Raw genomic sequence first — 26,333 nt, 5'->3', positions numbered from 1 at the left:
CAGTGACCCAGCGAGACACAGAGCGTCGCTTTGGCACATTTTGATCCACGGGGTAACTGATTCCAGCAAAGAAACTGACCTTACTGGATTATTTTTCTCCTAAAATAGACTATGAAACCATCTACACTTTCTACATTTCCACACTTGAGTCTTAACTAGATCAGCAAAAGATGAAACAAGGTTTTTCAAATGCTATGTGAAAAAACTCTATTGATACAAACACAGCAGGAAAGAAGCAGTTTTGTCAGCTGTCTCTTTATGAGCTGGAAAGAGCCATCAATGGCCAAACCTGAAACTTTGAACAACAAATAATATAGTTTGAGATAATGATGCAAACTAAGTATAAAATATGTATTCATGAGTCCGTACTGTTATAAATCAGTGATTAAATAAGTAAATCAATGAATACAAGAGAAGGGATGTGTTTTTCCTACTGATGCATTCCAACTAAGGTAAGAAACTATTCCCCACCCAGCCACCAGGAGATGGAGCTTTAACCTCTCCCTTCTGGAATATGGGCCACCCTGACTGACTAGCTTCTAAATATCCAGGAAGAAGTAGGAAAACAAAGGAAGAAACTTCACCAGGGAGGAAAATCGGCAAACACTACCTTAAAAAAAAAAAAAAAAGGGAAGGATGTTAGATATATTCCAATATCTCTGTCTCTTTTTCTAATCGTGTTTCCCTCTCTGCCAATACCTCCTAACCTATCCAGCCTAGGCCCCCTCCTCTTCCTGAGTAGCTCTCTTTGATAGTCACCAATCCCTCCTATAATTTAGATTTTCACCTAAACTGTCTTGAAGATTTTTCTTCTCCCACCTAGTCTGGAAGTGAAGAGTGGAAGCTTTCCAAATGAGTCGCCCCTGATCTAGGCACTTGTGCGGAAATGAGTGTGTAGGTATGGGGAATCCTCAGAAATACCTCATGAGAAAAAAACCCTAGCTTCTGGCCAGGCTCTCTCCATTCTTGTCTCTGGATCCCCGCCTGTAAGTCGGGGAATCTTCAGGGATTCCTACCCATGGGAACCGACTCAGCCTCTCCTCTGACCCTAGGCTGGCGGATGCGGCCTCTGCCCGCCTCACACTCTCCCGCCTCTTCAACGTCTCCCACCAGCCCCTGGATCTGCTTCGGAGGTTCCTATGCTGGCTCCTTGGCTGCCTGGGCCCGGCTAAAGGTCCTGGGATCCCTCTGGGTGGACTGGGGGAAAGGAACTTGGACTGCGAGGTCCATAACTCAGATAATAGGAAAACCTCCTTCCAGACCCTCCTCCCTCCATCCCCCATCCCAGTCTGCCTTCATAAGAGTTCAGTGTGTAGAATATCACACAACGAGTGAGTGACACAGGGGCGGGCAGATATGGGATCCCAGTCCTTCAGCCCCCAGGCTGATAACTTGTTCTCCCTCAGTTTCCCCATCTCTTTTTTGCCTCCATCGCCTCTTCCGCTCCGGTGCGGGCCTTACTGGATTTCTCCAAGTATAATGACGTAAGGATGGCGGGCGGTGGGCCCGGGGGGAGAAGGCCTCAGTGGTGCGAATCACCTGATATTCTTCCGCGACCGGACTTTAGGTGGTGTCTAGAAGCCTAATGAATACTGCGATTGGCGGATCCCTGGAGGTATGAGTTGGGGGCCCAGTCGGAGGGGGATAGGGAAAGAGAAAAGGCCTTGAGGATGGGGGCCAGAGAAAACGGCTGAAGCTTGCAAGGTGTTGGGGTCTCAGAGACTTGGGAGCCCCGAGAGGTGGGTGAATTTGGGAAGAAGGCGAGAGCTGAAGATGGGTCTGGGAACGAAGAAGGGAGAACCCAACAGGGGCGGGGCTGATACGGGGGCGGGGTGCGGACCGCCCGGCGGAGGAGCCGGAAGAGGGCGGGGCCTCGAGCAAAAGCGACTTTCAACTGCCTCCTGTATGAGTCTGAAGGTGGAAAAGTGGGGAGCCCAGGGAAGATGAGGGTCACGGAAAGGGAAAGGCTGAACCCAGGGCCCAAGTCTTCACCAACGCTGCCTCTCGCTCTCCGCAGTGCCGGGCGGCAGCGTCCGCAGCCTTGCGAAGGTGGAGCGGCGGCTGCGCTCTAGACGGGGGCGGAGGGGGCTCCGGCAGCGCTGAGCGTGGAGCTGGGAGCGTGCGGGTCCCTGGAGCGCGCTGAGGACCAGGCCGAGCCTCTGGGGGGCGCTGCAGGCACTCGTGGGAGGTGCGGTGCAGTACGATGGGCAAGCTGGAGCGCCCCTGAGTGTGCGACAGCTCTGCAGACTCCTCCTCGGGGATCGGGGCAACTGCAAGGGCAGCGGCCCTGCACCCTACCGCGGGCTTCGTCGGGCAGTGCAGGTGAGAACCCCAAGCACCGCCAAGAATGAGCAGAGCAAGGTTTCCTGCTCCACCTCCGCTGTGTGAACTTGGGCAAGCGTAAACCCTTCTGCACCTTAGTTTCCTCGTCTGTAAAATGGGTATTACATCTCAAAAGGACCTCGGAGGTGAAATGAGGTAGGAGCAGTATGCCCTAGGGAACAGGGAGCCCGGAGCACAGTAGGCAGATGTTAGCGACTGTGCTTACTATTTTGCCTACATTGTTCTGTCCTCTTTCTGGGGCCTGCAAGAGAGTCTGGCACACAGCAACCTCTCAAATAGTATTTGTAGAATGAAGGAAAAACATTAGTCCAGGGGACACAGTTGTCCTCGGGACACAGTTCTCCTAGAGACCGGGGCTCCTAGCCTCAGACTCCCTCGGACTCCCAGCCTGTACAATCCAGCTATCACTTTTCCATCGATGTCTGCACCAAATGCTGTGCGGTGTGTTTCACATATATTATCTCATTGAATTCTTAAAATAGTTCTAGGAAGTAAACACTACTATTGTCCCCACACACAACTGAGGAAACTCAGACCTAAGATATTCTCACTTGCCCAAGATCAACTTTACAGGTGAGAAGTTCCTAGTCATCTAGCACCTTAATTTCTAACCCATAGGGACCTAGGTCCCCAGCAACTCTGACCAGTGACCCCAGGAAAACTCAGAAACTCACTCTTCTGACTTCTGACTTTGGCCCATAGGGACCATTGGCTCCAGGCCCTGCCCTGGCTTGATGGCCCGGGGGTGGACCGGGGTGGGGGGGGGCCGGGGTGGGCAAGGAATGTATGTCTGCATATACGTATGTGTATTGTCCTTTAGGTTGTCACACACAGCCTGGGTCAGAGGTGTTTAAGCATTCCTCGAGCAGAGACAGTGGCACAGCTGAGGGTCACAGAACTCCAAGTGTCCAGCGTGGGTGACCGGCAGTGGTTGTACCAAACTTGTACCGAGTTCGGCTTCTGTGAGTGACTGGCCAAACTCTCACCTCCAAAATATACGGTCTCTGCTGTGTCCAGACAAGCCATCTCAAGGTGGTCCAGGCTCATTATGCTCCTTCTGAGACACCTCCAACCTCACTCCAGACATTTTTATATCAAGCTCTGATCATTCTAGGCCATCAGTGTCTTGGGCTGAGTGCGTCTCTGAGAGGACCCTGAACTCACTGAAGGGAGGGTCTGGAACTGTCTCAGTCATCACTGGGGAGAGCTCTGTACATGATTATTAAAGAGGTAGGGGGCTGGCTATATACTCCACATTGATGAATCCCTCTCTCCACAGACGTCACCTGTGAGGTCCCCGGGTGCCCTTTCTCCCAGCTCCCAGCTCTGCCCTCCGAGCTTGAGCTATGTGAACAGGTGTTTGGGCTTTCAACCTCATCTGTAGCTCAGGCTGTGGCCCAGACCAACTCCTATTATGGTGGCCAGACCCCAGGAGCCACCCAAGTGCTATTTATTAATGGTGAGTGTGCCGTCAGAACTTGACTCCTTAGCGTCTACCTGGCTGTGGCTCAACACACCATCCTCTCCTTTCTTTCCAGGGGATACAGACCCCTGGCATGTGCTAAGTGTGACACAGCCTTTGGGACCCTCCGAGCCAGCCCTTCTCATCCCTAGTGCTTCTCATTGCTTGGACATGGCACCTGAGAGACCCTCAGATTCCCCGAGCCTCCGCCTTGCGCGACGGGTAAGAGAGAAAAAGCTCTCAGTGATTTGCATTATCATTTGCATGCTAATTAGCATGTTCCTGCTCTCTACTAGTGCTGGAGTCTGAACTGTCCAAATTCTCCCCACCTCTCTCCAGAAAATCTCCCAGCAGCTGCAGACCTGGCTTGGGCTGGCAAAGAAGAGCCAAGTTAGGGGTGCTGTCTGAATCCTACACCCTCACCAACTCCAGAAGGGCTACTTCAGTCCTGGATGTATCCATTTATTCGACAAGAAAAGGCAACTTGTTCTGAAAGAGGAAATTCCCAGGAATTCATATTTAGCAACTGTCCTGCATAAAACCATCCTATGTCTGCAAAATCCTCACTCCTGACTAAAAGTGCTTTGTTACAAAGAGTTATATAAATTAAGTGATTATTCTCAATGTTCTGTCATTTTTGTTCAGTCACAAAGCCGTGTCCGACTCTTTGGGACCCTGTGAACTGTAGCCTGCCAGGCTCCTCTGTTCATGGAATTCTCCAGACAAGAATACTGAAGTGGGTTGCCATTCCCTTCTCCACAACTCAATGTGAATATTATTTTAAATGTCAAATAAACATGGCTCTTTACGCTCATCTCCTCCCCCTGAAAATCAGCTTCAGGCTCAAATTCTGTTCAAGTACTGGGCTGGGTGCCTTGCTGCCTGTCTGTCTCTGGACTTCAGACCCTGACCTGTCTCTGCTTCTCACTGTTGCTCTCACTGGACCCCCCTCCCACAGTCTCCTCCTGCCTGAACTCTCTCTGGCTCTAACTGTCTCTCAATCTGCTCCTGTTTCTCTGAATATCTTCATTTCTGTCTCTCTCTGTGTCTTAGTCTGGTTCTCTTTCTTGCTCTTCGTCTCTGTCTCGGCCCTTGTTGCTCATTCAGTATCTCTCTACTTTCCTCCCCTCTTGCTTGCTCTGTCCTTACTTATCTCCATTGCTCTATTTCTGTCTCTCATTTTTGGTCTCTGCGTCCCTTTAGTCCCTGTGTTTCTCACTCTCTCTCGGCCCCTATTCCTCTGTCTTCAGACTTTCCCTGTCCTTTGCTATCTTCTCAATCTTGCTTTCTCCGTGAGGCTCAGTTTCTGTCTCTTAGGCTCTTCCTCATTGTCTCTACTGCTCTTCTTGTCACTTCATCCTTGTCTTTCTCTGTCTTTCTTTTAGTTTTCCTTCTTTTTCACTCACCAACCTTTTCCCGTAATCAAATGTCTCTCTTGGGCAAGTCCAGCTTCCAATCCAAGGGGTTTAGGGTTCTGATCAAGCCTTCCTGCTGAGCACACCTCCAAGCTCTGAGAGATTGGACCCAGTCTCACGGGGGCCCACATTAAAGTAACCTTTGATCTCCCAGTTCAAAAAAGAAGGGGTGAGTTATATTGCATGAACAATATCATGTTCACAGGTGGGTTCAACCCTCACCAGGACCAGGAGTTAGCCAGTCAAGTGGCCCGAGTGCCTCTGGGAAGCTGGGAAGTGGAGGGAAAGTAAAGACGAGTGGGGTGAGGGGAGGGATGGGCAGGAGTGTGGAAATACAGGCATAAGGCCCATTCTGTGAGGGGTTGTTCCCTGCCTTTCTTGACTCCAAACCCTGAGGAGTAACACTGTTCTCTCTTCTGAGGATCAGTCCTAGCGCAGATCACAGGTGCTGCTGCTGCTGCTGCTGCTAAGTCGCTTCAGTCGTGTCCGACTCTGTGCGACCCCATAGACGGCAGCCCACCAGGCTCCCCCGTCCCTGGGATTCTCCAGGCAAGAGCCCTGGAGTGGGTTGCCATTTCCTTCTCCAATGCATGAAAGTGAAAAGTGAAAGGGAAGTCGCTCAGTCGTGTCCGACTCACAGGTGCTACCCTGTAACAAACGCTGCTCTTGAACCACAGCCCCTCATGTTGAGGTCTAGCCTCAGTGATTCCCATCATCATTTAACGTGTGCACCATGGTCTGACAGTCTTGGGTGCTCGATTCCTGCCGAGAGATGAAAAAAGGAGGTCTACCCTCCAATCTTCACTTCCTCTTGATTTTCCTCCTACTTTGCTGGATACTTATTTGCAAACGTCTCCATTTATTACTTAATGGCTTTGGGGTTGGTCCTGGGCTACCTCGTCTCCTCAAGTAGTCTCAGAGCCTCCCTATCAATGTGGCTGTGGTGCCAGGCCTAGCTCTCAGGCAGGTTTGCCACAGTTTTGATTACCTCAGTCCTCAGGAAACAGAGTTCATTCACGCCAAATACTAAGAATTCCTCTTTGTTTTCCCCTAATTCCACGATGGGGGAGAGGAAGAAGGCGATTTCTTCTTTCTTTGAGTATTAGTTTGTGGTCGTTTGTTCACTGTGTTCCTTTTCCAGCTCCCGGAAAAGCCGTATTGATTGCTTTTCTTTTAATAGCATAAACACGATCTCACACTCGTGTGTCTGGCCGGTTAGCTCAGTTGGTTAGAGCGTGGTGCTAATAACGCCAAGGTCGCGGGTTCGATCCCCGTACGGGCCAGGCTGTGTGAAGACCACCATTTTATTACACTTACACACAGAAGGTGACGGTTCATCCCTTTTAGGTTCACCGCTTATATCCCAGTTCATGTCTGGGACACGAAACTCTCGCGGAGAACTTTAACTGGAATCGTACATCTTTCGTCCTGTTTGACTCGCATCTGCAGGACGAAAGGATAGCAGTCCGTGACCCAGCAAGACACAGAGCGTCGCTTTGGCACATTTTGATCCACGGGGTAACTGATTCCAGCAAAGAAACTGACCTTACTGGATTATTTTCCTCCTAAAATAGACTATGAAACCATCTACACTTTCTACATTTCCACACTTGAGTCTTAACTAGATCAGCAAAAGATGAAACAAGGTTTTTCAAATGCTATGTGAAAAAACTCTATTGATACAAACACAGCAGGAAAGAAGCAGTTTTGTCAGCTGTCTCTTTATGAGCTGGAAAGAGCCATCAATGGCCAAACCTGAAACTTTGAACAACAAATAATATAGTTTGAGATAATGATGCAAACTAAGTATAAAATATGTATTCATGAGTCCGTACTGTTATAAATCAGTGATTAAATAAATAAATCAATGAATACAGGAGAAGGGATGTATTTTTCTTACTGATGCATTCCAACTAAGGTAAGAAACTATTCCCCACCCAGCCACCAGGAGATGGAGCTTTAACCTCTCCCTTCTGGAATATGGGCCATCCTGACCGACTAGCTTCTAAATATCCAGGAAGAAGTAGGAAAACATAGGAAGAAACTTCACCAGGGAGAAAAATGGCAAACACTCCCTTAAAAGTGATCAAGGTTGGCATCACTAATGGTAAGCTATCCTCCTACCAAGTCACATCTGATAGGAAGTGATGGGACAAGTACTTCATCTCTGTGGTCTCGTCCAGAAACCTGTAGCCCCAGGCCTTCGTGTGAAAACTATCAGACAAACCTAGACTGGAAGATAGTCATAAAAATACCGGATAAAAATAATTCATCCGCACCAAGAAACAATCACAGACCAGAGGAGGCTGAATGCAATGTGGGATCCCGTGGGTTGGGGGGGGGGGGGGGACATTAGTGTAAGAACAGATGTGACACACACAAATACATGAGTTTAGTTATTATTGAAGTATCAATGTTGGTTTCTTGGCTTTAATAAAGGTACCGTGGTAACCCAAGAAGCTAATTAAAGGAAACTCTGAAATGGGTACAAAGAAACTCTATTGTTTTTGCAACTTTTCTAAATATACTCCAAAACAAAAATTTGTGTTTCAAAATTCGCATAGGAAATGTGTCTGTTTCCCACCACTTAAATCAGAGTTGAGACAAATGCCTGGTGGGCAGTAGGTCCATGACAGGCAGTTCGTAAAAGCTGAAGGAATGTGATTGATGTCTTCTTTGGGGAAGGACATGCAGAGATATTTACATGGTGACCTGTGCAAGATGGTACATGCTGCAGATTATTCTCCCAGAGTCCCATTCCCACACTGAAATGCAAACCAGACCAATGACATTCGTCTTCAGCCTGTAAAAGACATCTGAAATGGAGCTATACGGTGTATGTTGAACTTGAAGTTTGGTGAGTTTCTCTCACAAAGTTTCAAATAACACCTGAAATGTTTTCTTTCCTAGCTTGGCCGGAAAATGTTTCCATTTGTGTCAATAAACATCTTAACCACTGCTCTTTGTGACATCTTGCCCATTATAAAGGGCAAGACCGTCTTGCCCTGTGTTCCCATGACACAATCCAAGATTTTCAGACAGAACAATGGCCAGTTCACTCTTCTTCCGTGGGGTCGTCACAGAGATCATACTTTGCCCAGGCAATATTACTCACCCCTTCTTTTCTGAACTGGGAGATCAAAGGTTACTTTAATGTTGGGTGGGTTTGTTTTCTTGTGTGTGTGTGTGTGTGTTTTCTTATTTGTGCGTGTGCGCTCAAGTGCCTTTGATGTGCTTAACAGCAGGTGGTTCCTAACTTAACTTAGTCTTCCCATTAATTCACAAAATACTTGATAAAGTACAATAGGAGAGGTGAATCACATTGGGCAGAAAAATTGTGATCCTATAGCAGTATGTGAATGCAATGAAGGAGTTCTTCAAATAGAAATAAATGGAAAATGTGGCCTACCTTTACAGAAGTACTCGAGAAGCTACAGTTGTTGGGGAAAAAAAAAAAAAAACACACACAAAACAGAAGTCTGTTATTGCAAGAGATACTGGCAGCTTCCTGACACTATTCACTAGCACCTGTGGAAGCAGTATTGTTTATGCGGCCTAGATATAGAACACTTGTAGCAGTCTTATAGATTGAGGCTAGAAATCATCTACACTACCTGCCAGCACTCTTCAAAGAATTTGAGTAAATAAAAATAATAAATAGAGGTTTTACATTTTCTCAAAGTCACGAGTATAATGACAGATTTGGAACAAAGAATCAATGGAGTCTGACATCAGAGTTTGAGCTCTAAAGCATCATCGCATACTGCCTCATGCTCAGAGGAGAGGACTAGTCTCTGATAATTATGCATGAAGTGTCTATTTTAGGAACTCAGACAAGTCAAGAACTTGATGACATTTTTAATGTAAGACATGTCTACCAAAGTTTTAATTGTCTGTATTTCTGTGTCAAACATCATTCTTGCATGTTTACATTTGCTGAATTCTTACCTTCCTTTTCCCTTTTGCATGCCTTTACCGCCCACGTTGCTCTGAAATAAATATGAACAGGCACACTCCTCTCTTGTAAGATACTGCTCTTTGACAGTGAGCGTAGCAAAAGATGTGGTGAAGTCCTTTCAAGCGCTCCATTTCATGTTATGTTTCAAGACTGATAAGCACCATCGTTTTCCTTTTACAGATTCGAAAGGGAGAAGTATTAATATCTCCCATGCTGCTGCTAAGTCATTTCTGTCGTGTCCGACTCGGTGCGACCCCACAGACGGCAGCCCACCAGGCTCCGCCGTCACTGGGACTCTCCAGGCAAGAACACTGGCCTGGAGTGGGTTGCCGTTTCCTTCTCCAATGCATGAAAGTGAAAAGTATCTCCCATAGGAAGGTGCAAAAGTCAAACGATTTGGCTATCGATTTCAAGGGTTCAGAGGTTCAGAAGGTTTTTCTTGTCTTGGCTCAGCACGTAAACTTCTGTGCATATTTCAGACAAGAGAGGGTAAAAGACTTGATAGAAATTTTGAGAAATAGTCCTGAGATTGTAGTGTTGATCTAAAGTTCTTGAGAAATGCCTTGGTGAGCCAGGAAAGCGAAAACTCCTTCAAATAATGTGAGGAACCAAGAGTCAACTGCAGCTGGCTCCGTGGCTTAGTTGGTGAAAGCGCCTGTCTAGTAAACAGGAGATCCTGGGTTCAAATCCCAGCGGGGCCTCAGGCAAGACTGTTTTAAATAGAGCAAAACAAGTTTAAAAAGTGAAATTTGTTTACCTCCCATCAAGCCCGGGAGTACTTCGGAGTACTAGGAATGCTCTCCCGATAGCCATAAAAAGGCGGTTCTCAGACATCTTGAGATGAGAATTAGAACTGCCTCTTGGTGTTTCCTTTGCATTTTAGATCAGGTCTCAGAAGTTGCCAGTTTGGTTTTGTGTGATCTCTTCGATTATGTCTGCCTCCTAGAACTTTTACCACAGTGGAGTCATTTGTTTTTCTTCATGGAATCATTGAATTGTCATGTCCCCCTTCAGAGCCAGCCCCTCCCCAGCCAACTCCCACCACCCCGATTTGGCACCAACTTTAGTAGTGCCTTACAGTCGGGCTTCTCAAAATTTATGGGCATATGAATGACCTGGTGTGATCCATGATAATGAGGGTTTTAAATGACGGCGTCTGCAACAGGGGCCTGAAAGTCAGCATTTCTACAATCTCAGACTCTACACTCCTGTTCCATGGACGATACTTCATGAAGCAAGGCCAGAGGCTTACTGGTCTAGTTCAGTGGGTGTGTTTTCAAGTTCTGCACTTTCATATGTTGCAGCTGTCTTCCTGAATCACTAGGTAATCCAGCATTGTTTTTACTCATTTATCCTTAGTGAATGACATGAAATCAAAAGAAATAAAAGAAGAGGAAAGACATTCTAATATAAATTACGGTAGTGTAAATCAAGTTGTGTTGTAACCGTTTCCTCTTTTCGATGTGAAATGGACTCTTGACGATACTGGAAATTTTGGAAGGAGAAGAACTGAGGTTATATCTAAAAGAGGATAAAAAATAGTCAACGACAAAATACACAAAATTATATTTTTCTTTTTTTTTTTTTTAAGGTGCGGGCAAACTGACTTTTAAAAGCATACTTTGTTTATGAACTTCAACTGTTTAAAAAGTACATTTTGATCTGAAAAGCCTTTGTGCGTTCAGGAGTCACGTACCTCAAAGGGCCCTTTGAGCTGCCTGCATAATTTTTCAGGACATCTGGTAGGGTCAGGATTGGGTACATTGTGGGGCTACTCCTTACTGGCTTAAAAATAAACTTCTAATCAAATTATGGGAAACTAAATCCCAAACTTGCTGATTGGGAAATATTGTCTCTCGACTCTGTTTCCTGCAACGTTGTGACCAATCCTAGTTTTAGTTTTGCTGAGAGCAGGAGCTCTCAGCGCTGCTATTTGTGAAAGATGCCGATGCAGAGCTGATGCAGAGAAATCAGGAATTTCTCACATGGGATTTAATGCAAGACTACAATTTCGCTGCTGAGCACCTTCCTGGTCCTCGAGGGAAGTACTGGGAAGAGGGAAAATACAATGAGGAAGGTCAGGTGAAATGAAGAGAAAAACAAAGGAGAGGCAAGGTGGGCATCTGTTGAACAGATTCAGATCGCTCGAAGCACAGTCGTTCCAGGGCAGTGTGAGTGACGCTGGATAATAAGTTGACTGATGCCTCCCACCTCGACTTATTCCGGCGCAAAATCCAGTCCCATGAATTCCCAAACACTGCTGCTCCTTTTGGCACTCCTTTCTGAGAGTCAAGAGGACACAGGCCATCCCAACCCCGCTCGGCAGTCTCCTGCAAGGCGAGTTTGGCCCTCTCGGAAGTTCGGTGGTCTTCAGGACTCTGTGCGTTGTGTTCTGGCTCCGACGATGAGGAAGAGAGGTGGAAATCAAAGGCACAGGACACTATCGGGTTGTTGCTCGTAATCAAATGCCCTTGGAACCTGAGGACACCCTGCCTGATGTTTGGGAAGGTGTTTGGACTCTGCTCCCTCCTAGCTCAGGCGGTAAAGAATCTGCCTGCAATGCGGGAGACCCGGCTTTGATCTCTGGGTCGGGAACATCCCCACTCCAGTGGGTTGTTTCCAGATGTCCAGCCTGGAGAATCCCATGGGCAGAGGAGCCTGGCAGACTACAGTCCATGGGGTGGCAAGAGTCGGACACGACTTAGCGACTAAACCACCCCCACCACTGAGTTAGGTTTGGTGGGGAGCCTGGTAGGCTGCCGTCTATGGGGTCGCACAGAGTCGGACACGACTGAAGCGACTTAGCAGCAGCAGTAGCAGTATGAGCCATAGAGTTTCGATATTATTCTTTTAGCAAAAGTTTTTGAAACGATGGAAAGCAAGGCACCGCGAGTGAAAACGTTCTGCAAGAGAAATATTCAAAATTACTAGATTGGGGGCGTGACGGGGGGCGGGGGGAGTGGGGAGCAACCAAGGAACCGAGTATGCCGTTTTATGGGACTTGTAAGGCACCCGATGGGCGTGGCGTTTCCGTGGTGTAGCGGTTAGCACGTTCGCCTTACACGCGAAAGGTCCCCGGTTCGAAACCGGGCGGAAACAGCCCAAGCCGCTGGCTTTTGCTGTCTTATAGACAAGTGCAAAGATTTCCTTGGGATTTTGCTGCCCTCTCCAAGGTTCCCGATTCTAACGTATCCTCAGAGCACCCGTGCTCTCACCTACGGCCTTTTAAAATGCTTACTGTAGTTAACATTTCTTGACGTTCCTCTGACTCCAGCAGCTTTACAATGTGTCAACTATAATGTTCTCTCCTAGTGCAATTTTGAGGAAAAAGGGGTCGGATTTTGTGAGGTACGGGGGTAGCTTAGTGCTTATTATGTCCTGGACGCTTAGTGCGCCTTCTGTCCTGTCTAACATGTAGTCGCTCATCTCAAATGCATGGAAGTATTTCGCTACATTTTCTTCACCAAGCTTTATTGTTTTCGCTTTCACTGTTAGCCTATGGGCAAATGATTTGAAATGCAAGCAACTGGCCCGAAGCAACTGAGGTAGGCCTACAGCAGTACAAGTGAATCAACGAAAGAATGCAATCAGTCAAACAAGAAGCTAAAACCAACAGACGGGAAAAAGGGGAGGTTTCCAGATGTCTTCCATCTCTGGCAATTTTTTTTTCCCCCTTACCAGAAATATTTTCAAAAACCTTCGACATAAATCTGTGTGTGCAGAAGGTGGAAAAGAATGGCGGAGGGGATGGAAGCAATGAATCAGAAGTTTCCTGTCCCCAGAAACTACACGGAGATCTTGTGTCGGGTGGAGACGGTTGCTTAATCTCACTGTCCTTTCCTTTTTCTCCTAATTCCCCGGGTCCACGTGCGGATCCCCACCAGTACCCTCAGGGAATTATTCCGTAGTCCGCCTGGATCCGAATCTCTGCTCAAATGTTTCCACCACGCGGTCGACGCCGACTCGCCCCTTTTCCGGGAGCCCGGGTCATCTGCACGCGGATGACAGCACGCGGAAGGCAGCACGCGGTCATCTGCAGCCGGACCCAATTACCCACCCACCTAGGTTTGCCTGGGCGGACTGGTCACATTCTGCCACGGGTTGTCCTTCAGTCGCACAGACCCGTCGCTTCCCCGGGTTCAAAAGACAGTTCCATTTAGGCACAGAACAGTCCCGGTTGAGATCGGAACGGAGTGGAGGTGCGTTTGTCTACGTGTGTGTTTCGAGACAAGGCTGTGGGACAGACACACACGGAACGGGGCCTGGGGACCCTCGCAGGCAGGGTATCTAGGCCAGCAGCGGCTCTTCTCGGACGGTTCGGGGACTCGGCATCCAGATCAACAGGAAGCGACGGGCAGGCGGAGAAGGTCCGCGTCGCCCCCGGGAAACCAGAACTATTCCCGGAGTCAGGACCATGAACAGCGCACTCCGGATTTGCCGGGCCGTGTAAGGGATTTCTCACAAGTGAGAAAGGACAGGGGGAAATGTTTAATGGTACATTGAGTCGGTGGCGCGTGTGTTTTAGGGACAGACTTTTTTTTTTTTTAAACACATAAAATACCGCACACGGTATTTCCGTTGTTGCTGCTGTTCAGTCGCTAAGTCGTGTCCCACTCTTTGGGACCCCACGGATTGCAGCACGCCAGGTTTCCCTGCCCTTCACGATCTCCCAGAGTTTGCTCAAATTCATGTCCGCTGTGTCGATGATGCCATCCAATCAGATCATCTTCTGTCTCCTTTCTCCTCCTGCCCTCAATTTTTCCCAACGTCAGGGTCTTTTCCAGTGAGTCAGCTCTTCACATCAGGTGGCCAAAACATTCGAGCTTCGGCTTCAGCACCGGTCCTTCCAATGAATATTCAAGGTTGATTTCCTTTATGATTGATTGGTTTGATCTCCTTGCAGTCCAAGGGACCCTCAGAGGCTTCTCCAGCACCACAGTTCCAAAGCATCGACAGTTCCATGCTCAGCCCTCTTTATGGTCCAACTCTCTCATCCCTAAAAGACTGCTGGAAACACCATAGCTTTGACCAGAGAGAGGGATCTTCATTGGCAAAATGCTGTCTCTGCCTTTTAATCCGCTGTCTAGGTATCTCATAGCTTTTCTTCCAAGGAGCAAGTGTCTTTTAATTTTGTGGCTGCAGTCATCATCCACAGTGATTTTGGAGCCCAAGAAAATAAAACCTGTATTTCTACTAGATGATTCTGAAAGAAATGGTCACATGTTGAGGTATGGGAAAGTCATTCTGGCTTACATATGTTCGTGCCTAATGAAAGGCAAAAAAAAAAAAAAAAAAGTCTGTTTTAAAGGTAAAGCTATGCCTTTCTCCCTGAGAGGTGAACACTAGTAGTATTTCCCAGGTGCCTGGGCCAGACTGATCTGATGTGAACTGGCTGATCTGCTTTTCTTTTTTTTTCTTTGGAAACCTTTAAGGAATGTGCCATTTCACTTTTGATGTTTTTTTGTTCTGACAAGGAATCAGTTCAGTTCACTTGCTCAGTCGAGTCCAACTTTTTGCCACCCCATGAACCGCAGCGCACCAGGCTTCCCTGTCCATCACCAACTCCTGGAGCTTGCCCAAAATCATGCCCATCGAGTCAGTGATGCCATCCAACCACCTCATCCTCTGTCATCCCCTTCGCCTCCTGCCTTCAATCTTACCCAGCATCAGGTTCTTTTCCAATGAGTCAGTTCTTCACATCAGGTGGCCAAAATATTGGCGCTTCAGCTTCAGCATCAGTCCTTCCAATGAATGTTCAGGACTGATTTCCGTTAGGATAGACTGGTTGGAACTTCCTGCAGTCCAAGGGACTCTCTCTCTCAAGAATCTTCTCCAACATCACAGTTCCAAAGCATCAGTTGTTTGGTGCCCAGCTTTCTTTATAGTCCACCTCTCACATCCATACATGACTACTGGAAAAACCATAGCTTTGACTAGACGGGCCTTTGTCAGCAAAGTAATGTCTCTGCTTTAAAATATGCTGTCTACGCTGGTCATAGCTTTTCTTCCAAGGAGCAGGCATCTTTTAATTCCATGGCTGCAGTCAGCAATCCATCTGCAGTGATTTTGGAGACCCCCCACAACAGTGAGAGTGAGCCCCCTCTCACTGTTTCCATTGTTTCCCATCTATTTGCCATGAAGTGATGGGACCAGATGCCATGATCTTCGTTTTCTGAATGTTGAGGTTTAAGCCATCTTTTTCACTCTCCTCTTTCACTTTCATCAAGAGGCTCTTTAGTTCTTTGCTTTCTGCCATAAGGGTGGTGTCATCTGCGTATTTGTGGTTATTGATATTTCCCCCGGCAATCTTGATTCCAGCTTGTGCTTCATCCAGCCCAGCACTTTGCATGATGTACTCTGCGTAGACCTTAAATAAGCAGGGTGACAATATACAGCCTCGACGTACTCTTTTCCCGATTTGGAACCACTCTGCTGTTCCATGTCCGGTTCTAACTGTTGCTTCTTGACCTGCATACAGTTTCTCAGGAGGCAGGTCAGGTGGTCTGGTATTCCCATCTCTTTCAGAATTTTCCACAGTTTCTTGTGATCCACACAGTCCAAGGCTTTGGTGTAGTCGATAAAGCAGAAGTAGATGTTTTTCTAGAATTCTCCTGCTTTTCAGTGATCCAACAGATGTTGACAATTTGATCTCTGGTTCCTCTGCCTTTTCTAAATCCAGCTTCAACATCTGGAAGTTCACAGCTCACGTCCTGTTGAAGCCTGGCTTGGAGAATTTTGAGCATTACATTGCTAGCATGTGAGATGAGTGCAATTGTGTGGTAGTTTGAATATTCTTTGGCACTGCCTTTCTTTGGGACTGGAATGAAAACTGACCTTTTCCAGTCCTGGGGCCTCTGCTGAGATTTCCACATTTGCTGTCCGATTGGGTGCAGCACTTTCACAGCATCACCTTTTAGGATTTGAAATAGCTCAACTGGAATTCCATTACCTCCACTAGCTTTGTTCATAGTGGTGCTTCCTAAGCCCCACTTGACTTCCCATTCCAGGATGTCTGGTTCTAGGTGAATGATCACACCATCGTGGTTATCTGGCTCATGAAGATATTTTTTTGTATAGTTCTTCTGTGTATTCTTGCCACCTCTTCTTAATATCTTCTGCTTCTGTTAGGTCCATACCATTCCTGTCCTTTATTGTGCCCATCTTTGCATGAAATGTTCCCTTGGTATCTCTAACTTTCTTGAAGCGATCTCTAGTCTTTCCCATGCTATTGTTTTCCTCTATTTCTTTGCATTGATCACTGAGGAAGGCTTTCTTATCTCTCCTAGCTATTCTTTGGAGCTCTGCATTCAAATGGGTATATCTTTCTTTTTCTCCTTTGCCTTTCACTTCTCTTCTTTTCTCAGCTATTTGTAAGGCCTCCTCAGACAACCATTCTGCCTTTTTGCATTTCTTTTTCTTGGGGATGGTCTCGATCACTGCCTCCTGTCCAGTGTCACCAACCTCTGTCCACAGTTCTTCAGGCACTCTGTCTATCAGATTCTAATCCCTTGAATCTATTTGTCACTTCCATTGTATAATCGTAAGGGATTTGATTTAGGTCATACCTGAATGGCCTAGTGCTTTTCCCTACTTTCTTCAATTTAAGTCTGAAAATTGCAATAAGGAGCTCATGATCTGAGCCACAGTCAGCTCCCGAACTTGTTTTTGCTGACTGTATAGAACTTCTCCATCTTTGGCTGCAAAGACTATCAGATCAGATCAGATCACATCAGATCAGTCGCCCAGTCCTGTCCGACTCTTTGCGACCCCATGAATCGCAGCACGCCAGGCCTCCCTGTCCATCACCAACTCCCGGAGTTCACTGAGACTCACGTCCATCGAGTCAGCGATGCCATCCAGCCATCTCATCCTCTGTCGTCCCCTTCTCCTCCTGCCCCCAATCCCTCCCAGCATCAGAGTCCTTTCCAATGAGTCAATTCTTCGCATGAGGTGGCCAAAGTACTGGAGTTTCAGCTTTAGCATCATTCCTTCCAAAGAAATCCCAGGGCTGATCTCCTTCAGAATGGACTGGTTGGATCTCCTTGCAGTCCAAGGGACTCTCAAGAGTCTTCTCCAACACCACAGTTCAAAAGCATCAATTCTTTGGCGCTCAGCCTTCTTCACAGTCCAACTCTCACATTCATACATGACCACTGGAAAAACCATAGCCTTGACTAGACGAACCTTTGTTGGCAAAGTAATGTCTCCGCTTTTGAATATGCTATCTAGGTTGGTCATACCTTTCCTTCCAAGGAGTAAGCGTCTTTTAATTTCATGGCTGCAATCACCATCTGTAGTGATTTTGGAGCCCAGAAAAATAAAGTCTGACACTGTTTCCACTGTTTGCCCATCTATTTCCCATGAAGTGATGGGACCGGATGCCATGATCTTCGTTTTCTGAATGTTGAGCTTTAAGCCAACTTTTTCACTCTCCACTTTCACTTTCATCAAGAGGCTTTTGAGTTCCTCTTCACTTTCTGCCATAAGGGTGGTGTCATCTGCATATCTGAGGTTCTTGATATTTCTCCCGGCAATCTTGATTCCAGCTTGTGTTTCTTCCAGTCCAGCGTTTCTCATGATGTACTCTGCATAGAAGTTAAATAAGCAGGGTGACAATATACAGCCTTGACGTACTCCTTTTCCTATTTGGAACCAGTCTGTTGTTCCATGTCCAGTTCTAACTGTTGCTTCCTGACCTGCATACAGGTTTCTCAAGAGGCAGATCAGGTGGTCTGGTATTCCCATCTCATTCAGAATTTTCCACAGTTGATTGTGATCCACACAGTCAAAGGCTTTGGCATAGTCAATAAAGCAGAAATAGATGTTTTCCTGAAACTCTCTTGCTTTTTCCATGATCCAGCGGATGTTGGCAATTTGATCTCTGGTTCCTCTGCCTTTCCTAAAACCAGCTTGAACATCAGGAAGTTCACGGTTCACGTATTGCTGAAGCCTGGCTTGGAGAATTTTGAGCATTACTTTACTAGCGTGTGAGATGAGTGCAATTGTGCGGTGGTTTGAGCAATCTTTGGCATTGCCTTTCTTTGGGATTGGAATGTAAACTGACCTTTTCCAGTCCTGTGGCCACTGCTGAGTTTTCCAAATTTGCTGGCATATTGAGTGCAGCACTTCCACAGCATCATCTTTCAGGATTTGGAATAGCTCAACTGGAATTCCATCACCTCCACTAGCTTTGTTCGTAGTGATGCTTTCTAAGGCCCACTTGACTTTGCATTCCAGGATGTCTGGCTCTAGGTCGGTGATCACACCATCGTGATTATCTGGGTCGTGAAGATCTTTTTTGTACAGTTCTTCTGTGTATTCTTGCCATCTCTTCTTCATATCGTCTGCTTCTGTTAGGTCCATACCATTTCTGTCCTTTATCGAGCTCATCTTTGCATGAAATGTTCCTTTGGCATCTCTGATTTTCTTGAAGAGATCCCTAGTCTTTCCCATTCTGTTGTTTTCCTCTATTTCTTTGCATTGATCGCTGAAGAAGGCTTTCTTATCTCTTCTTGCTATTCTTTGGAACTCTGCATTCAGATGTTTATATCCTTCCTTTTCTCCTTTGCTTCTCGCTTCTCTTCTTTTCACAGCTATTTGTAAGGCCTCCCCAGACAGCCATTTTGCTTTTTTACATTTCCTTTCTATGGGAATGGTCTTGATCCCTGTCTCCTGTACACTGTCACGAACCTCATTCCATAGTTCATCAGGCACTCTATCTATCAGATCTAGGCCCTTAAATCTATTTCTCACTTCCACTGTATAATCGTAAGGGATTTGATTTAGGTCATACCTGAATGGCCTAGTGCTTTTCCCTACTTTCTTCAATTTAAGTCTGAAAATTGCAATAAGGAGTTCATGGTCTGAGCCACAGTCAGCTCCTGGGCTTGTTTTTGCTGACGGTATAGAGCTTCTCCATCTTTGGCTGCAAAGAATATAATCAATCTGATTTCGGTGTTGACCATCTGGTGATGTCCATGTATAGAGTCTTCTCTTGTGTTGTTGGAAGAGGGTGTTTGTTATGACCAGTGCATTTTCTTGGCAAAACTCTATCAGTCTTTGCCCTGCTTCATTCCGTATTCCAAGGCCAAATTTGCCTGTTACTCCAGGTGTTTCTTGACTTCCTCCTTTTGCATTCCAGTCCCCTATAATGAAAAGGACATCTTTTTTGGGTGTTAGTTCTAAAAGGTCTTGTAGGTCTTCATAGAACCGTTCAACTTCAGCTTCTTCAGCGTTACTGGTTGGGGCATAGACTTGGATTACTGTGATATTGAATGGTTTGCCTTGGAAACAAACAGAGATCATTCTGTCGTTTTTGAGATTGCATCCAAGTACAGCATTTCGGACTCTTTTGTTGACCATGATGGTCAGTCCATTCTTCTGAGGATTCCTGCCCGCAGTAGTAGATATAATGGTCATCTGAGTTAAATTCACCCATTCCACTCCATTTCAGTTTGCTGATTCCTAGAATGTCGACATCAACCTATATAAATATATATAATCAGTCTATATAAATAGACACGGTATAAAACTGCTGAAACCGTGTTTCTCCGGAGCCGTTCTTCAGAATTAGTGAGAGACACTCACACGGGGCTATCGTCCTTAGTTTGGCTTGATTCACGCTTTTTCTTCTGTTCCGGGTATAGACTGCTTGTTGATTATTTCCCTTGACACCTGAGTACAGACTGCAAAACGGGGGCTCCCGCGTTCAGGGAAGTGATACCTCGATGTCTGGACTCCCATTGCCTCTGCGCTGGTGGAGCTCAGCACCCGGGGGTGGCAGATCCCTGAAATTCCCACTGAGGGAGTCGGGCGGGTTGGCCGGGCTGTCCTACCGGGACCACCGCTGTTGCCCGCTGCGGTCTAAAGGGGGCTGCGTGGTTTGATTGCCTGGGAGTTTTCTCCAATATTTGGGAGAATTTTAGCTGACTTTTACTCAGATTAGATCAGACTAGATCTCAGATTCTGTGAACTTTGAGAGGACAAATGGATGAAAGGCAGGAAGCGGTGTTTCTGAAAGGGTCGCCTGCCACCTGAACATCTGAGACCTATTTTATGACATGACCCTTAAGCTTATGGCCTCAAATCCTCTCCATGGCCTCTCCTATGTCTCCAGCTTCATTTCACACTTCACTGCCCCCCTTCTCTCCCCACCACCCTGTCCTCTTATTTCCCAGAGATTTGTGAATATATTATTTGTTCCACCTCTGTTCCTAGTTACGATCGCCTCAACCTCGAAACTTCCCCTCCATCATCACTCCTTCAGATAAAACTTCCCCAAAGCTTTCTGCATAAATCTGCACACTTCTGTTAGCTTCTGTACACCTGGTCTTTTATTGCAAAGGCCAGTTAGGCAACAGATGGCAATGCTGGGGTGAGAAAGCGTTGCATTGTGGATTCCAAGTTTGTGCCATCAAGAGCATTACTATGCCCTGTCTCTCTCAACATCCAAAATCCTTCTCTCAAGGCAGTTGTATATTTTGACGTGTTCCTTATGCCCAACTTGAAAACAAAAAGAAACATATAACCACGGTGTCTAAAGAGAGCATGTCTGTCTGTTTAAATTTTATGTGGTATTAAATCATTTCCTGAATTCCAGCAGTCTCTGCCTAATGTGGTTTCTGCACCTTTGAGTATACCTTTCCTGCCTTCTTGCCTCTTTTTGCCTTTACCATTGACTTCTGCATGCTTTTATCCGATGCATGATTTATCATAGAATTTGGCCACGATTCTCCCTCTTAGGGAGTATTAACTACTCTTAACAGTAAGAGGAGAAGAATGTGATTCTTAGGGCCAAATGCACTTCCAAACCAAATAAGGGTACTTTATTTTAAAAGCACTTAGTTAAAGAGAATACAGGGCAGTCAGTAACCATCCGCAGACGCATCATCAGGGCCCCAAAGAAGTATAGAATAGATGAGGGAGGTGGAAGCACGCCAGATTAACAGATAGCAGAAATTAACCAAGGGCACTCCCAGCAGAAAACTTGCTTTCAAGGAGTGACTTCTTTCTATCATGTATGGAAAGTCCTAAGGGTTAAATTTGCTTGTAATCCAAAATGTAGACATGGAAAACAACGTTGTAGTACGTACACTAACCCTAAATGAAGAGAATCGGTGGGAGTCATCAGTTTCGGGGTTATTTCTATCTTCATAGCAGAACCAGCGACTTCGGAGGCCTCATTGAAATAGACATGCTTAAGCCGTCTCGTCGCAGGGGGCCAGTGGCGCAATGGATAACGCGTCTGACTACGGATCAGAAGATTCTAGGTTCGACTCCTGGCTGGCTCGAAACCTTTTGCACAACTCATCTTCCTGCCCTTGAACCACGCCCCAACTCTCCAAGCTTTGGCGGCTCACAAGCGCTACGAAAAGCTCCCTCAACCTTGCTTCTTGTTACCCCGTGGGGCCATCCTACGTCTTGTGGGAGTCCGAAGGACCCTTCAAGTGATTGCGATCACTGGAACATCCACAATCAAGCATTTTCTGGTTTCGATCTCCCACAGCAAATACGGAGGGGGAAAGGACCACATAGGGACACCTGTACTGAGTTTCATATCAAACAGGCTTTAAGAAAAAAGAAGAGGAGGACGAAGAACAAGAAAGAGATCGAACGTAGGAAGGAAGAAGGCTCGGCAAGTGTCTTCGCCACTTATTCCCACTGGATTACCCTTCACCACGCCCTCCCCTCTTCCTAATAGAAAGAAGAGTGGCTTTGACTGAGGAGACGTTAAATCCAAGAAAGCCCAGGGTGTTGGGCACCGGCTATCGGAGCTGGCCCTGCACCCCGACTTCCAGAAGAGCGCTGGTAGGACAGTTTCAAGAGGGAGGAGTAACACGCTATTTTTTTTTTTTTTTTTTTTAAAGCAACCCAAGTTACATACAACTCCAGGGTTCAAACAGGTAACACCTTGAGCGGTAAGGAGCAAAAGTCCCCTTGGCCCGTACGGGGATCGAACCCGCGACCTTGGCGTTATTAGCACCACGCTCTAACCAACTGAGCTAACCGGCCATGACAAGCCTTGCTCTACAGCAATGACAAGCCTTGCTCTACAACTTAAGACCTCTATTTGCCGCGGTTACACTTCTTTTTCGTGGTCCTCGGAGAGCTGTTCCACGCGTAACCCAACAAACATCTGCTGTGACCTCTGCGCACAAAGCCAAACTCGGACAGCAACCCTTTGGACCAAAGGGCGCCAAGCGAGGGAGCAGGAGACGAGCCTCACGTCCACTCCCTCTTGGTCTTTCAGTTAGCGGTGTTTTGTTGTTGTCTGTCTGTCTTGTCTGTTTGTTTGTTTGTTTGTTTCAAGCGGAAGACCAAAGAATCTGGGACTGATCACCGACTTTTGACATTTCAGGATTCAGGATGTTTCCGGTTTGCCGTTCGCTGCCCTCGTAGTCCACGGCTCGGAGATTTCGTTAGCTCAGCTTGCCCCGGAGAAACAAACTGACTTTGGAAGTTACTGATGATATCTGCAACAGCAGTGTTCGTGCCTTGAGGATGGTACCGACCACAGCAATTCTAGTCTGACTCTGGTTGATTTGTGCTCAACTGGCACAGAACTGAGGTCAGAGGGGACAAGTAAGGACTGCCTGGCAGATCAGTGGGCATTTGCCCCTCTCCGCCCCTCGGTTTCTATCAGCCAAACACTGCCCGTCACAGAATGGGCAGCTGCTAGAGTTCAAGGGCACCGAATCGCGCTTACTTTTCAACCAGGATCGTTGAATCATCTTCAGTCATTGCAATCTTTTTCTGGCACTCAAGAGATGGTGATCACAGAACTTCCTAAGGTCACACAAGCCCACATAAGACAAAATCGAGCAGTTTTCCGACATCTACTGTACCCGGACGCTGCCTAAAACGTCTGCTCTGCCTTTGGCAAGGAATTCTTCGCTTAGAGGTAGTATTTGCTTAGTGTGACTCATTGACTGTAGCATTGTTGGTCGTGATAGGAGGGCGCACTAACGTCGACCATTTCCTGAAAGAGAAAACCGATTCGGTGTGGCCAGCCTGGGCTAGCCGGGAATCTCCTTTCTCGCTTGGACACCATCAGCCGGGGAGGAAAAACATGATCAAGGAGCGGAGAAAGCAAGTTTCCGTAGTGTAGTGGTTATCACGTTCGCCTCACACGCGAAAGGTCCCCGGTTCGAAACCGGGCGGGAACAGCGTCTCTCTTCGGAGTTTGCATTTTGAACCAACCGTTCTCCGGAACCTCTCAGGAACTCGGTAGATGAGGAGGCTTCCGAACTCCCACCGAGTCTCACCCGTAAACCTGGGGGAACTACCGACGATCCGACCCATCGGAACAGTCTTCAGGCACCGTATTCCATCTCGTACGGCAGAGCCTGCACTCAGCCCAGCTTAAGGCGCTTTCTGCGAGCCTTTTACACAAATAGCAAATTCTTCTATGGATTCCCCGGGCCGTAGGCCGCAGCTTCCTCCGAAAACCTTCGGTTTCCTCGTTCACGTCAAGGAATACGACCGAAAACCAATTGTGCCTTCTTTTCCTTTGGTTTTCTTCTCCGAGAAAGCGTCTCATTCTTTTGACTGAGGATGGAAGGCAACGACAATGACGAAACTCTCTTAAGAGAAGCAACAGTAAGGGTCAGTTGGAACTTGACATTTTGGAGGGGGAGGCGGGGGCCGTAAGAGGAAAGGAAGAAGGGAAGAGGACTCGCGCTGTCAGGGGCCGGTTAGCTCAGTTGGTTAGAGCGTGGTGCTAATAACGCCAAGGTCGCGGGTTCGATCCCCGTACGGGCCACTGTTCTCTTTGGTCACCTCCTCCAGGAGGCTGCCAACTGTTTTCCGAGGAAACTTGCCTCCTAACCTACACAGCCCTGAGAATAGTGCGTAGAGTCCCCTTGCGGTTGTGCCTGTCCCGTCGGGACGCCAGGCTCATCAGTCCTCCACCCTCTCCTGGAGGATGCTGTCTAACCACATCGTCCTCTGCCGACGCCTTCTCCTTTTGCCTTCCATCTTTCCCAGGATCAGGGTCTTTTCCAGTGAGCTGGCTCTTCGTATCGGGTGGCCAAAGTGTTGGAGCTCCAGCTTCAGCGACCGTCCTTCCAATGAATACTCGGGGTGGGTTTCCTTTAGGATTGACTGCTTTGATCTCCTTGCAGTCCAAGGGACTCTCAAGAGTCTTCTCCAGCACCACACTTCGAAAGCATGAATTCTTTCGCGCTCAGCCTTCTTTATGGTCCAGCTCTCACATCCGTACATGACTACCGGAAAAAACCATAGCTTTGACTGTACGGACCTTTGTCGGCAAAGTTACGTCTCCGCCGTCTAGGTTGGTCATAGCTTTTCTTCCAAGGAGCAAGCGTCTTTTAATCTCGTGGCTGCAGTCACCGTCCGCATTGATTTTGGAGTTTTCCCCTTCTGTTTGCCATGAAGGGATGGGACCGGATGCCATGATCTTAGTTTTCTGAATGTTGAGGTTTAAGCCAGCTTTTTCACTCTCCTCTTTCACCTTCATCAAGAGGCTCTTCAGTTCCTCTTCGCCTTCTGCCATCAGAGTGGTATCATCTGCGTATCTGAGGTTGTTGATAGTTCTCCTGGCAATCTTGATTCCAGCTCGTGATTCATCCAGCCCGGCCTTTCACATGATGTACCCTGCATAGAAATTTAATAAGCAGGGTGCCAATATACATACAGCTTTGTCCTATGCCTTTCCCAATTTTGAACCAGTCCGTTGTTCCACGTCCAGTTCTAACTGTTGCTTCTTGACCCATATACGGGTTTCCCAGGAGACAGGTAAGGAGACAGTTAGAGTCCTCTAACTGTGTTCCAAACCCGCCACCCTCACATGCCTTTTATCCACTCGTTACCCAGTTCAGCTCTCCACTTACCACAAGCCCAACATTTTTCCAGGCAGGCAGGGTTCTCTTTCCTCCGGGACCAATAGATGAGGACAGAGAGCTGGTCAGGGTCAGAGGGTGGCCTAACAGGAAAAATTTGGTGGGAGGTGGGGGCGAGGGCAGTGGAAAAGTTTCCTGGCAACCTTTTGTCAAAAGCGTATTCGATTTTAAATTGTCTTTCCAAAGTAGTTGCTCAATCAACGCCCTTTCTCAAATCCTCAAGAGATACAAAGTAAGGAGGCATTCTTAAAAGGTTGTTCTTTCCATGTCTCTGAAGACCCTTTAAGGTGAACTGACAGCCGAGATTGCCTTGTGAGGAGAGACGGCGCAAGGTGGTGGGCTGACTCGGGATGCTTCCTCTCCCTACATGTCTGCAGCACTTTGACCACTTTGAACAAGAAACACAAGACCGCAAGATTGACTTTTTTTTTTTTTTTTTTTTTTTGAGGCCAGGAATCAAATCTGGACTCTTGTCATCAGTTGACAGCCGTGCGTCTCCCATGATTGCTTCTGACTTCAAAGGACAATTGAGTGTCACAGCCACTTCTCTGATCACTGTGGGGATTCTTTCCCCAGCCTTGTATAGTTTCCCTACCTGTGTGCGCTGACCAGTGTTAAGGTCCACGTGGAGAGCTTCCGGGAGTTTCCTCTTCTCCCGGCTCTGTCCTTTCCGGTGCTCTGTCCTGCCGTCTCCAGCTGTCTTGGTCTCCTGGACTTTATCCGCCCCGACACTTCAACTCAGAGAATTCACCAGCCTCTGCCTGCACTGGGCCTTGGAAACTCTCTCAAGGCAGTAAAAACTCGGGTGCAATCCTAGACCTCACGTCAGTTCCCAGCAAAATCGCTCATTCGTTTCTTTTCTGTCAGAGATTACCATCCTTCTTTGCCTGATGTTTGGTGTCTGGAAAAGTGTTTCTGATCTGTTTTGGTTCTTTCAGGCAGGAGGGTGCGTCTGATCCTTGCAATTTTGTCTTGGCTGGAAACAGGCCTTTCCACTCTTTGGAGGAGGAAGAGCGGGAAGCTGAGGCCTCTTCGGTTTGTGGGTTTCTGCTCTGGGGTTGCAGGCTGCGGGGGAGCAGAGAGGGGCAGGTTGGTTAGTGCAGCGGCCTGTCCTAGGGGCAGTTGGCATCGCCTTTCCGGGAAACATGGGGCCTCCTGCTGCTTGTGGCAAGCAGTGTGTGCAGATATTGGGCTCGGGCTCCAGGTTCCAGCTGGGTCAACCTATCTGGAGGGTTCAGGCTACAGGCCCCAGCGCCGGTCACATGGTCTTCTCCGGTGTACCAGTGTGAGTGTGT

The 26,333-nt window shown here is 47.4% G+C and overlaps 7 non-coding genes and 1 pseudogene across 7 annotated transcripts; 7 read left to right on the top strand and 1 right to left on the bottom strand.

The window, feature by feature from the left end:
* Positions 1-1,060: 1,060 nt before the first annotated feature.
* Positions 1,061-4,979, top strand: LOC112578653 (annotated as a pseudogene).
* Positions 4,980-6,429: 1,450 nt separating this feature from the next.
* Positions 6,430-6,503, top strand: TRNAI-AAU. Its single transcript has one exon. It is a non-coding gene; the product is annotated as a tRNA-Ile (tRNA).
* Positions 6,504-9,805: 3,302 nt separating this feature from the next.
* Positions 9,806-9,879, top strand: TRNAT-AGU. The gene has a single exon. It is a non-coding gene; the product is annotated as a tRNA-Thr (tRNA).
* Positions 9,880-12,204: 2,325 nt separating this feature from the next.
* Positions 12,205-12,277, top strand: TRNAV-UAC. Its single transcript has one exon. It is a non-coding gene; the product is annotated as a tRNA-Val (tRNA).
* Positions 12,278-21,395: 9,118 nt separating this feature from the next.
* Positions 21,396-21,468, top strand: TRNAR-ACG. The gene has a single exon. It is a non-coding gene; the product is annotated as a tRNA-Arg (tRNA).
* Positions 21,469-22,115: 647 nt separating this feature from the next.
* TRNAI-AAU lies at positions 22,116-22,189 on the bottom strand. The gene has a single exon. It is a non-coding gene; the product is annotated as a tRNA-Ile (tRNA).
* A 1,081-nt stretch (positions 22,190-23,270) lies between these two features.
* On the top strand, positions 23,271-23,343 carry TRNAV-CAC. Its single transcript has one exon. It is a non-coding gene; the product is annotated as a tRNA-Val (tRNA).
* Positions 23,344-23,865: 522 nt separating this feature from the next.
* On the top strand, positions 23,866-23,939 carry TRNAI-AAU. Its single transcript has one exon. It is a non-coding gene; the product is annotated as a tRNA-Ile (tRNA).
* The last annotated feature ends 2,394 nt before the right edge of the window (positions 23,940-26,333 follow it).

The sequence above is a fragment of the Bubalus bubalis genome, chromosome 2, assembly GCF_019923935.1.
Source record: "Bubalus bubalis isolate 160015118507 breed Murrah chromosome 2, NDDB_SH_1, whole genome shotgun sequence".
NCBI lineage: Eukaryota > Metazoa > Chordata > Mammalia > Artiodactyla > Bovidae > Bubalus > Bubalus bubalis.
Note: the sequence above shows the minus strand (reverse complement) of the source record. Positions and strands in the feature narration are given on the sequence as shown.